This window comes from Pelobates fuscus, chromosome 2 (genome assembly GCF_036172605.1).
Source record: "Pelobates fuscus isolate aPelFus1 chromosome 2, aPelFus1.pri, whole genome shotgun sequence".
Lineage (NCBI taxonomy): Eukaryota > Metazoa > Chordata > Amphibia > Anura > Pelobatidae > Pelobates > Pelobates fuscus.
Genome location: NC_086318.1, coordinates 17,984,340 through 17,997,472, shown reverse-complemented (window position 1 = coordinate 17,997,472; position 13,133 = coordinate 17,984,340). Strand labels below are relative to the sequence as shown.

The window sequence follows — 13,133 nt, the reverse complement described above, 5'->3', positions numbered from 1 at the left end:
CAGAGAAAGGCGTGACAGCAGCAGAGTGGCGCAGCGGAAGCGTGCTGGGCCCATAACCCAGAGGTCGATGGATCGAAGCCATCCTCTGCTAAGCAATTTGTTTTTGTTCAAATTTGTAATTCCGTTGGCAATCAAATCCCCAAACCTTAAGAGAAATTCACTTTTCCATGGGTTTTCACTGCTTTCGTTATGTTACCATCCACATCTGAGGTTTTATTGGTTTTAAGTCAATCGATGATAGCTTGCCTGTTAATTTCAAGAAAAATTGCACTTTCTGACCACTCTGTCAACATGTCTGTGTGACGTAACAGATTTCCAAACATTTCTATAGAGATCTCCTTTACGTCCTCACTTAACATGTTTAATGAATGTCTTTGGGGTTGTTATTTGTTTTCTTCTATACAATCTGTAGCCTCCGTTTGAATGTAATGTGTTGTTGCAGAAACATTAAAGCTAATTTTACTCTTTGCTGCTGTTTTTCTTTCCTTTTTTTTCTGTTTGGTTAGCGCATGCTTTGCCCATTCCATGTTAAAAATGAATCATCCCAGAGTGGAGTTGATCACCAAACTTTCCGTGCCCATCAAACGTTGCTAAGCTTGATGCAGTGAGGCATTAAAGTCGATTGCTTGTATTTGGACTGTTAACTCCGAGTGAAATGGCACTTTCTGATCATCTGGCACGTCCGTGCGTGTCTTCAAGTTTCAAAACACTTTCCTTAAAAAATTGTCTTCCAACGCTTTTAACATGCTTGTATGATATTTCTCTATTCCGTTTGCAGCCAGCCGTCTTCAATGTTTTTGCTGTTGTTTTTGATGTTTTTGTGGGAAAGATGAGGATTTTCATATTTTTTTGCTTATTGGTTAGCAAATGCTTTGCCCCTCCTGCATTGAAAAAGGAATGGTCCCGGAGTGGGGTTTCAACAGCACGCTTCGGGCGCTCATCACATGCTGATATGAGAAATGCAATGTGTTTGAAATTGCAGACACTTTCCCAATGAATGACGATGGATAGGAGCAGTCCCCTGTTCAGGTTCCCTTTGATCGAGCCCAATTTTCTGGCCAATCGGTTGACAACGGAATGAAGAATGAACTTCCTGTTCACTTCTGATGATGTTTTACGTGCTTTTGATGAAGTTTCAATTGGAAAGCACCGTCATAGATATGACGTCACCCTTCCTTTTAAACATGGTTTTGTGAAGGGTCTCCACCTATGTTAATCAATTTGCAGTCACCGTATTTGCGTTTGAAAGGTAACTATTTTGTGCTCCTTTTTTGCTTCTCGGTTAAAAAAACTCAAGTGTCTCAAAACGTCCCTGGGTGGGCTTGAACCACCAACCTTTCGGTTAACAGCCGAACGCGCTAACCAATTGCGCCACAGAGACTAAGCACGTGAGGCGAGAGAGCTACGTGGACTAACAAGATTTTGCTCTCACAATGTCTAAATGCTTTTTCAGAGGTTACGGCATCCTCTGCTTTCAAATGCAGCTATGGTTCTTTATCTGCATGCAAATGTAGGTGGAGCCAGCTTCTCCCTTTCAAAATGCACAGAGAAAGGTGTGACAGCAGCAGAGTGGCGCAGCGGAAGCGTGCTGGGCCCATAACCCAGAGGTCGATGGATCGAAACCATCCTCTGCTAAGCAATTTGTTTTTGTTCAAATTTGTAATTCCGTTGGCAATCAAATCCCCAAACCTTAAGAGAAATTCACTTTTCCATGGGTTTTCACTGCTTTCGTTATGTTACCATCCACATCTGAGGTTTTATTGGTTTTAAGTCAATCGATGATAGCTTGCCTGTTAATTTCAAGAAAAATTGCACTTTCTGACCACTCTGTCAACATGTCTGTGTGACGTAACAGATTTCCAAACATTTCTATAGAGATCTCCTTTACGTCCTCACTTAACATGTTTAATGAATGTCTTTGGGGTTGTTATTTGTTTTCTTCTATACAATCTGTAGCCTCCGTTTGAATGTAATGTGTTGTTGCAGAAACATTAAAGCTAATTTTACTCTTTGCTGCTGTTTTTCTTTCCTTTTTTTTCTGTTTGGTTAGCGCATGCTTTGCCCATTCCATGTTAAAAATGAATCATCCCAGAGTGGAGCTGATCACCAAACTTTCCGTGCCCATCAAACGTTGCTAAGCTTGATGCAGTGAGGCATTAAAGTCGATTGCTTGTATTTGGACTGTTAACTCCGAGTGAAATGGCACTTTCTGATCATCTGGCACGTCCGTGCGTGTCTTCAAGTTTCAAAACACTTTCCTTAAAAAATTGTCTTCCAACGCTTTTAACATGCTTGTATGATATTTCTCTATTCCGTTTGCAGCCAGCCGTCTTCAATGTTTTTGCTGTTGTTTTTGATGTTTTTGTGGGAAAGATGAGGATTTTCATATTTTTTTGCTTATTGGTTAGCAAATGCTTTGCCCCTCCTGCATTGAAAAAGGAATGGTCCCGGAGTGGGGTTTCAACAGCACGCTTCGGGCGCTCATCACATGCTGATATGAGAAATGCAATGTGTTTGAAATTGCAGACACTTTCCCAATGAATGACGATGGATAGGAGCAGTCCCCTGTTCAGGTTCCCTTTGATCGAGCCCAATTTTCTGGCCAATCGGTTGACAACGGAATGAAGAATGAACTTCCTGTTCACTTCTGATGATGTTTTACGTGCTTTTGATGAAGTTTCAATTGGAAAGCACCGTCATAGATATGACGTCACCCTTCCTTTTAAACATGGTTTTGTGAAGGGTCTCCACCTATGTTAATCAATTTGCAGTCACCGTATTTGCGTTTGAAAGGTAACTATTTTGTGCTCCTTTTTTGCTTCTCGGTTAAAAAAACTCAAGTGTCTCAAAACGTCCCTGGGTGGGCTTGAACCTCCAACCTTTCGGTTAACAGCCAAACGCGCTAACCAATTGCGCCACAGAGACTAAGCACGTGAGGCGAGAGAGCTACGTGGACTAACAAGATTTTGCTCTCACAATGTCTAAATGCTATTTCAGAGGTTACGGCATCCTCTGCTTTCAAATGCAGCTATGGTTCTTTATCTGCATGCAAATGTAGGTGGAGCCAGCTTCTCCCTTTCAAAATGCACAGAGAAAGGTGTGACAGCAGCAGAGTGGCGCAGCGTAAGCGTGCTGGGCCCATAACCCAGAGGTTGATGGATCGAAACCATCCTCTGCTAAGCAATTTGTTTTTGTTTAAATTTGTAATTCCGTTGGCAATCAAATCCCCAAACCTTAAGAGAAATTCACTTTTCCATGGGTTTTCACTGCTTTCGTTATGTTACCATCCACATCTGAGGTTTTATTGGTTTTAAGTCAATCGATGATAGCTTGCCTGTTAATTTCAAGAAAAATTGCACTTTCTGACCACTCTGTCAACATGTCTGTGTGACGTAACAGATTTCCAAACATTTCTATAGAGATCTCCTTTACGTCCTCACTTAACATGTTTAATGAATGTCTTTGGGGTTGTTATTTGTTTTCTTCTATACAATCTGTAGCCTCCGTTTGAATGTAATGTGTTGTTGCAGAAACATTAAAGCTAATTTTACTCTTTGCTGCTGTTTTTCTTTCCTTTTTTTTCTGTTTGGTTAGCGCATGCTTTGCCCATTCCATGTTAAAAATGAATCATCCCAGAGTGGAGTTGATCACCAAACTTTCCGTGCCCATCAAACGTTGCTAAGCTTGATGCAGTGAGGCATTAAAGTCGATTGCTTGTATTTGGACTGTTAACTCCGAATGAAATGGCACTTTCTGATCATCTGGCACGTCCGTGCGTGTCTTCAAGTTTCAAAACACTTTCCTTAAAAAATTGTCTTCCAACGCTTTTAACATGCTTGTATGATATTTCTCTATTCCGTTTGCAGCCAGCCGTCTTCAATGTTTTTGCTGTTGTTTTTGATGTTTTTGTGGGAAAGATGAGGATTTTCATATTTTTTTGCTTATTGGTTAGCAAATGCTTTGCCCCTCCTGCATTGAAAAAGGAATGGTCCCGGAGTGGGGTTTCAACAGCACGCTTCGGGCGCTCATCACATGCTGATATGAGAAATGCAATGTGTTTGAAATTGCAGACACTTTCCCAATGAATGACGATGGATAGGAGCAGTCCCCTGTTCAGGTTCCCTTTGATCGAGCCCAATTTTCTGGCCAATCGGTTGACAACGGAATGAAGAATGAACTTCCTGTTCACTTCTGATGATGTTTTACGTGCTTTTGATGAAGTTTCAATTGGAAAGCACTGTCATAGATATGACGTCACCCTTCCTTTTAAACATGGTTTTGTGAAGGGTCTCCACCTATGTTAATCAATTTGCAGTCACCGTATTTGCGTTTGAAAGGTAACTATTTTGTGCTCCTTTTTTGCTTCTCGGTTAAAAAAACTCAAGTGTCTCAAAACGTCCGTGGGTGTGCTTGAACCACCAACCTTTCGATTAACAGCCGAACGCGCTAACCAATTGCGCCACAGAGACTAAGCACGTGAGGCGAGAGAGCTACGTGGACTAACAAGATTTTGCTCTCACAATGTCTAAATGCTTTTTCAGAGGTTACGGCATCCTCTGCTTTCAAATGCAGCTATGGTTCTTTATCTGCATGCAAATGTAGGTGGAGCCAGCTTCTCCCTTTCAAAATGCACAGAGAAAGGTGTGACAGCAGCAGAGTGGCGCAGCGGAAGCGTGCTGGGCCCATAACCCAGAGGTCGATGGATCGAAACCATCCTCTGCTAAGCAATTTGTTTTTGTTCAAATTTGTAATTCCGTTGGCAATCAAATCCCCAAACCTTAAGAGAAATTCACTTTTCCATGGGTTTTCACTGCTTTCGTTATGTTACCATCCACATCTGAGGTTTTATTGGTTTTAAGTCAATCGATGATAGCTTGCCTGTTAATTTCAAGAAAAATTGCACTTTCTGACCACTCTGTCAACATGTCTGTGTGACGTAACAGATTTCCAAACATTTCTATAGAGATCTCCTTTACGTCCTCACTTAACATGTTTAATGAATGTCTTTGGGGTTGTTATTTGTTTTCTTCTATACAATCTGTAGCCTCCGTTTGAATGTAATGTGTTGTTGCAGAAACATTAAAGCTAATTTTACTCTTTGCTGCTGTTTTTCTTTCCTTTTTTTTCTGTTTGGTTAGCGCATGCTTTGCCCATTCCATGTTAAAAATGAATCATCCCAGAGTGGAGTTGATCACCAAACTTTCCGTGCCCATCAAACGTTGCTAAGCTTGATGCAGTGAGGCATTAAAGTCGATTGCTTGTATTTGGACTGTTAACTCCGAGTGAAATGGCACTTTCTGATCATCTGGCACGTCCGTGCGTGTCTTCAAGTTTCAAAACACTTTCCTTAAAAAATTGTCTTCCAACGCTTTTAACATGCTTGTATGATATTTCTCTATTCCGTTTGCAACCACCAACCTTTCGGTTAACAGCCGAACGCGCTAACCAATTGCGCCACAGAGACTAAGCACGTGAGGCGAGAGAGCTACGTGGACTAACAAGATTTTGCTCTCACAATGTCTAAATGCTTTTTCAGAGGTTACGGCATCCTCTGCTTTCAAATGCAGCTATGGTTCTTTATCTGCATGCAAATGTAGGTGGAGCCAGCTTCTCCCTTTCAAAATGCACAGAGAAAGGTGTGACAGCAGCAGAGTGGCGCAGCGGAAGCGTGCTGGGCCCATAACCCAGAGGTCGATGGATCGAAACCATCCTCTGATAAGCAATTTGTTTTTGTTCAAATTTGTAATTCCGTTGGCAATCAAATCCCCAAACCTTAAGAGAAATTCACTTTTCCATGGGTTTTCACTGCTTTCGTTATGTTACCATCCACATCTGAGGTTTTATTGGTTTTAAGTCAATCGATGATAGCTTGCCTGTTAATTTCAAGAAAAATTGCACTTTCTGACCACTCTGTCAACATGTCTGTGTGACGTAACAGATTTCCAAACATTTCTATAGAGATCTCCTTTACGTCCTCACTTAACATGTTTAATGAATGTCTTTGGGGTTGTTATTTGTTTTCTTCTATACAATCTGTAGCCTCCGTTTGAATGTAATGTGTTGTTGCAGAAACATTAAAGCTAATTTTACTCTTTGCTGCTGTTTTTCTTTCCTTTTTTTTCTGTTTGGTTAGCGCATGCTTTGCCCATTCCATGTTAAAAATGAATCATCCCAGAGTGGAGTTGATCACCAAACTTTCCGTGCCCATCAAATGTTGCTAAGCTTGATGCAGTGAGGCATTAAAGTCGATTGCTTGTATTTGGACTGTTAACTCCGAGTGAAATGGCACTTTCTGATCATCTGGCACGTCCGTGCGTGTCTTCAAGTTTCAAAACACTTTCCTTAAAAAATTGTCTTCCAACGCTTTTAACATGCTTGTATGATATTTCTCTATTCCGTTTGCAACCACCAACCTTTCGGTTAACAGCCGAACGCGCTAACCAATTGCGCCACAGAGACTAAGCACGTGAGGCGAGAGAGCTACGTGGACTAACAAGATTTTGCTCTCACAATGTCTAAATGCTATTTCAGAGGTTACGGCATCCTCTGCTTTCAAATGCAGCTATGGTTCTTTATCTGCATGCAAATGTAGGTGGAGCCAGCTTCTCCCTTTCAAAATGCACAGAGAAAGGCGTGACAGCAGCAGAGTGGCGCAGCGGAAGCGTGCTGGGCCCATAACCCAGAGGTCGATGGATCGAAGCCATCCTCTGCTAAGCAATTTGTTTTTGTTCAAATTTGTAATTCCGTTGGCAATCAAATCCCCAAACCTTAAGAGAAATTCACTTTTCCATGGGTTTTCACTGCTTTCGTTATGTTACCATCCACATCTGAGGTTTTATTGGTTTTAAGTCAATCGATGATAGCTTGCCTGTTAATTTCAAGAAAAATTGCACTTTCTGACCACTCTGTCAACATGTCTGTGTGACGTAACAGATTTCCAAACATTTCTATAGAGATCTCCTTTACGTCCTCACTTAACATGTTTAATGAATGTCTTTGGGGTTGTTATTTGTTTTCTTCTATACAATCTGTAGCCTCCGTTTGAATGTAATGTGTTGTTGCAGAAACATTAAAGCTAATTTTACTCTTTGCTGCTGTTTTTCTTTCCTTTTTTTTCTGTTTGGTTAGCGCATGCTTTGCCCATTCCATGTTAAAAATGAATCATCCCAGAGTGGAGTTGATCACCAAACTTTCCGTGCCCATCAAACGTTGCTAAGCTTGATGCAGTGAGGCATTAAAGTCGATTGCTTGTATTTGGACTGTTAACTCCGAGTGAAATGGCACTTTCTGATCATCTGGCACGTCCGTGCGTGTCTTCAAGTTTCAAAACACTTTCCTTAAAAAATTGTCTTCCAACGCTTTTAACATGCTTGTATGATATTTCTCTATTCCGTTTGCAGCCAGCCGTCTTCAATGTTTTTGCTGTTGTTTTTGATGTTTTTGTGGGAAAGATGAGGATTTTCATATTTTTTTGCTTATTGGTTAGCAAATGCTTTGCCCCTCCTGCATTGAAAAAGGAATGGTCCCGGAGTGGGGTTTCAACAGCACGCTTCGGGCGCTCATCACATGCTGATATGAGAAATGCAATGTGTTTGAAATTGCAGACACTTTCCCAATGAATGACGATGGATAGGAGCAGTCCCCTGTTCAGGTTCCCTTTGATCGAGCCCAATTTTCTGGCCAATCGGTTGACAACGGAATGAAGAATGAACTTCCTGTTCACTTCTGATGATGTTTTACGTGCTTTTGATGAAGTTTCAATTGGAAAGCACCGTCATAGATATGACGTCACCCTTCCTTTTAAACATGGTTTTGTGAAGGGTCTCCACCTATGTTAATCAATTTGCAGTCACCGTATTTGCGTTTGAAAGGTAACTATTTTGTGCTCCTTTTTTGCTTCTCGGTTAAAAAAACTCAAGTGTCTCAAAACGTCCCTGGGTGGGCTTGAACCACCAACCTTTCGGTTAACAGCCGAACGCGCTAACCAATTGCGCCACAGAGACTAAGCACGTGAGGCGAGAGAGCTACGTGGACTAACAAGATTTTGCTCTCACAATGTCTAAATGCTTTTTCAGAGGTTACGGCATCCTCTGCTTTCAAATGCAGCTATGGTTCTTTATCTGCATGCAAATGTAGGTGGAGCCAGCTTCTCCCTTTCAAAATGCACAGAGAAAGGTGTGACAGCAGCAGAGTGGCGCAGCGGAAGCGTGCTGGGCCCATAACCCAGAGGTCGATGGATCGAAACCATCCTCTGCTAAGCAATTTGTTTTTGTTCAAATTTGTAATTCCGTTGGCAATCAAATCCCCAAACCTTAAGAGAAATTCACTTTTCCATGGGTTTTCACTGCTTTCGTTATGTTACCATCCACATCTGAGGTTTTATTGGTTTTAAGTCAATCGATGATAGCTTGCCTGTTAATTTCAAGAAAAATTGCACTTTCTGACCACTCTGTCAACATGTCTGTGTGACGTAACAGATTTCCAAACATTTCTATAGAGATCTCCTTTACGTCCTCACTTAACATGTTTAATGAATGTCTTTGGGGTTGTTATTTGTTTTCTTCTATACAATCTGTAGCCTCCGTTTGAATGTAATGTGTTGTTGCAGAAACATTAAAGCTAATTTTACTCTTTGCTGCTGTTTTTCTTTCCTTTTTTTTCTGTTTGGTTAGCGCATGCTTTGCCCATTCCATGTTAAAAATGAATCATCCCAGAGTGGAGCTGATCACCAAACTTTCCGTGCCCATCAAACGTTGCTAAGCTTGATGCAGTGAGGCATTAAAGTCGATTGCTTGTATTTGGACTGTTAACTCCGAGTGAAATGGCACTTTCTGATCATCTGGCACGTCCGTGCGTGTCTTCAAGTTTCAAAACACTTTCCTTAAAAAATTGTCTTCCAACGCTTTTAACATGCTTGTATGATATTTCTCTATTCCGTTTGCAGCCAGCCGTCTTCAATGTTTTTGCTGTTGTTTTTGATGTTTTTGTGGGAAAGATGAGGATTTTCATATTTTTTTGCTTATTGGTTAGCAAATGCTTTGCCCCTCCTGCATTGAAAAAGGAATGGTCCCGGAGTGGGGTTTCAACAGCACGCTTCGGGCGCTCATCACATGCTGATATGAGAAATGCAATGTGTTTGAAATTGCAGACACTTTCCCAATGAATGACGATGGATAGGAGCAGTCCCCTGTTCAGGTTCCCTTTGATCGAGCCCAATTTTCTGGCCAATCGGTTGACAACGGAATGAAGAATGAACTTCCTGTTCACTTCTGATGATGTTTTACGTGCTTTTGATGAAGTTTCAATTGGAAAGCACCGTCATAGATATGACGTCACCCTTCCTTTTAAACATGGTTTTGTGAAGGGTCTCCACCTATGTTAATCAATTTGCAGTCACCGTATTTGCGTTTGAAAGGTAACTATTTTGTGCTCCTTTTTTGCTTCTCGGTTAAAAAAACTCAAGTGTCTCAAAACGTCCCTGGGTGGGCTTGAACCTCCAACCTTTCGGTTAACAGCCAAACGCGCTAACCAATTGCGCCACAGAGACTAAGCACGTGAGGCGAGAGAGCTACGTGGACTAACAAGATTTTGCTCTCACAATGTCTAAATGCTATTTCAGAGGTTACGGCATCCTCTGCTTTCAAATGCAGCTATGGTTCTTTATCTGCATGCAAATGTAGGTGGAGCCAGCTTCTCCCTTTCAAAATGCACAGAGAAAGGTGTGACAGCAGCAGAGTGGCGCAGCGTAAGCGTGCTGGGCCCATAACCCAGAGGTTGATGGATCGAAACCATCCTCTGCTAAGCAATTTGTTTTTGTTTAAATTTGTAATTCCGTTGGCAATCAAATCCCCAAACCTTAAGAGAAATTCACTTTTCCATGGGTTTTCACTGCTTTCGTTATGTTACCATCCACATCTGAGGTTTTATTGGTTTTAAGTCAATCGATGATAGCTTGCCTGTTAATTTCAAGAAAAATTGCACTTTCTGACCACTCTGTCAACATGTCTGTGTGACGTAACAGATTTCCAAACATTTCTATAGAGATCTCCTTTACGTCCTCACTTAACATGTTTAATGAATGTCTTTGGGGTTGTTATTTGTTTTCTTCTATACAATCTGTAGCCTCCGTTTGAATGTAATGTGTTGTTGCAGAAACATTAAAGCTAATTTTACTCTTTGCTGCTGTTTTTCTTTCCTTTTTTTTCTGTTTGGTTAGCGCATGCTTTGCCCATTCCATGTTAAAAATGAATCATCCCAGAGTGGAGTTGATCACCAAACTTTCCGTGCCCATCAAACGTTGCTAAGCTTGATGCAGTGAGGCATTAAAGTCGATTGCTTGTATTTGGACTGTTAACTCCGAATGAAATGGCACTTTCTGATCATCTGGCACGTCCGTGCGTGTCTTCAAGTTTCAAAACACTTTCCTTAAAAAATTGTCTTCCAACGCTTTTAACATGCTTGTATGATATTTCTCTATTCCGTTTGCAGCCAGCCGTCTTCAATGTTTTTGCTGTTGTTTTTGATGTTTTTGTGGGAAAGATGAGGATTTTCATATTTTTTTGCTTATTGGTTAGCAAATGCTTTGCCCCTCCTGCATTGAAAAAGGAATGGTCCCGGAGTGGGGTTTCAACAGCACGCTTCGGGCGCTCATCACATGCTGATATGAGAAATGCAATGTGTTTGAAATTGCAGACACTTTCCCAATGAATGACGATGGATAGGAGCAGTCCCCTGTTCAGGTTCCCTTTGATCGAGCCCAATTTTCTGGCCAATCGGTTGACAACGGAATGAAGAATGAACTTCCTGTTCACTTCTGATGATGTTTTACGTGCTTTTGATGAAGTTTCAATTGGAAAGCACTGTCATAGATATGACGTCACCCTTCCTTTTAAACATGGTTTTGTGAAGGGTCTCCACCTATGTTAATCAATTTGCAGTCACCGTATTTGCGTTTGAAAGGTAACTATTTTGTGCTCCTTTTTTGCTTCTCGGTTAAAAAAACTCAAGTGTCTCAAAACGTCCGTGGGTGTGCTTGAACCACCAACCTTTCGATTAACAGCCGAACGCGCTAACCAATTGCGCCACAGAGACTAAGCACGTGAGGCGAGAGAGCTACGTGGACTAACAAGATTTTGCTCTCACAATGTCTAAATGCTTTTTCAGAGGTTACGGCATCCTCTGCTTTCAAATGCAGCTATGGTTCTTTATCTGCATGCAAATGTAGGTGGAGCCAGCTTCTCCCTTTCAAAATGCACAGAGAAAGGTGTGACAGCAGCAGAGTGGCGCAGCGGAAGCGTGCTGGGCCCATAACCCAGAGGTCGATGGATCGAAACCATCCTCTGCTAAGCAATTTGTTTTTGTTCAAATTTGTAATTCCGTTGGCAATCAAATCCCCAAACCTTAAGAGAAATTCACTTTTCCATGGGTTTTCACTGCTTTCGTTATGTTACCATCCACATCTGAGGTTTTATTGGTTTTAAGTCAATCGATGATAGCTTGCCTGTTAATTTCAAGAAAAATTGCACTTTCTGACCACTCTGTCAACATGTCTGTGTGACGTAACAGATTTCCAAACATTTCTATAGAGATCTCCTTTACGTCCTCACTTAACATGTTTAATGAATGTCTTTGGGGTTGTTATTTGTTTTCTTCTATACAATCTGTAGCCTCCGTTTGAATGTAATGTGTTGTTGCAGAAACATTAAAGCTAATTTTACTCTTTGCTGCTGTTTTTCTTTCCTTTTTTTTCTGTTTGGTTAGCGCATGCTTTGCCCATTCCATGTTAAAAATGAATCATCCCAGAGTGGAGTTGATCACCAAACTTTCCGTGCCCATCAAACGTTGCTAAGCTTGATGCAGTGAGGCATTAAAGTCGATTGCTTGTATTTGGACTGTTAACTCCGAGTGAAATGGCACTTTCTGATCATCTGGCACGTCCGTGCGTGTCTTCAAGTTTCAAAACACTTTCCTTAAAAAATTGTCTTCCAACGCTTTTAACATGCTTGTATGATATTTCTCTATTCCGTTTGCAACCACCAACCTTTCGGTTAACAGCCGAACGCGCTAACCAATTGCGCCACAGAGACTAAGCACGTGAGGCGAGAGAGCTACGTGGACTAACAAGATTTTGCTCTCACAATGTCTAAATGCTTTTTCAGAGGTTACGGCATCCTCTGCTTTCAAATGCAGCTATGGTTCTTTATCTGCATGCAAATGTAGGTGGAGCCAGCTTCTCCCTTTCAAAATGCACAGAGAAAGGTGTGACAGCAGCAGAGTGGCGCAGCGGAAGCGTGCTGGGCCCATAACCCAGAGGTCGATGGATCGAAACCATCCTCTGATAAGCAATTTGTTTTTGTTCAAATTTGTAATTCCGTTGGCAATCAAATCCCCAAACCTTAAGAGAAATTCACTTTTCCATGGGTTTTCACTGCTTTCGTTATGTTACCATCCACATCTGAGGTTTTATTGGTTTTAAGTCAATCGATGATAGCTTGCCTGTTAATTTCAAGAAAAATTGCACTTTCTGACCACTCTGTCAACATGTCTGTGTGACGTAACAGATTTCCAAACATTTCTATAGAGATCTCCTTTACGTCCTCACTTAACATGTTTAATGAATGTCTTTGGGGTTGTTATTTGTTTTCTTCTATACAATCTGTAGCCTCCGTTTGAATGTAATGTGTTGTTGCAGAAACATTAAAGCTAATTTTACTCTTTGCTGCTGTTTTTCTTTCCTTTTTTTTCTGTTTGGTTAGCGCATGCTTTGCCCATTCCATGTTAAAAATGAATCATCCCAGAGTGGAGCTGATCACCAAACTTTCCGTGCCCATCAAACGTTGCTAAGCTTGATGCAGTGAGGCATTAAAGTCGATTGCTTGTATTTGGACTGTTAACTCCGAGTGAAATGGCACTTTCTGATCATCTGGCACGTCCGTGCGTGTCTTCAAGTTTCAAAACACTTTCCTTAAAAAATTGTCTTCCAACGCTTTTAACATGCTTGTATGATATTTCTCTATTCCGTTTGCAGCCAGCCGTCTTCAATGTTTTTGCTGTTGTTTTTGATGTTTTTGTGGGAAAGATGAGGATTTTCATATTTTTTTGCTTATTGGTTAGCAAATGCTTTGCCCCTCCTG

The 13,133-nt window shown here is 41.3% G+C and overlaps 2 non-coding genes across 2 annotated transcripts; both read right to left on the bottom strand.

Annotated features, from left to right (window-relative positions):
• Positions 1-1,307: 1,307 nt before the first annotated feature.
• Positions 1,308-1,381, bottom strand: TRNAN-GUU (transfer RNA asparagine (anticodon GUU)). The gene has a single exon. It is a non-coding gene; the product is annotated as a tRNA-Asn (tRNA).
• Positions 1,382-7,929: 6,548 nt separating this feature from the next.
• Positions 7,930-8,003, bottom strand: TRNAN-GUU (transfer RNA asparagine (anticodon GUU)). Its single transcript has one exon. It is a non-coding gene; the product is annotated as a tRNA-Asn (tRNA).
• Positions 8,004-13,133: the final 5,130 nt, after the last annotated feature.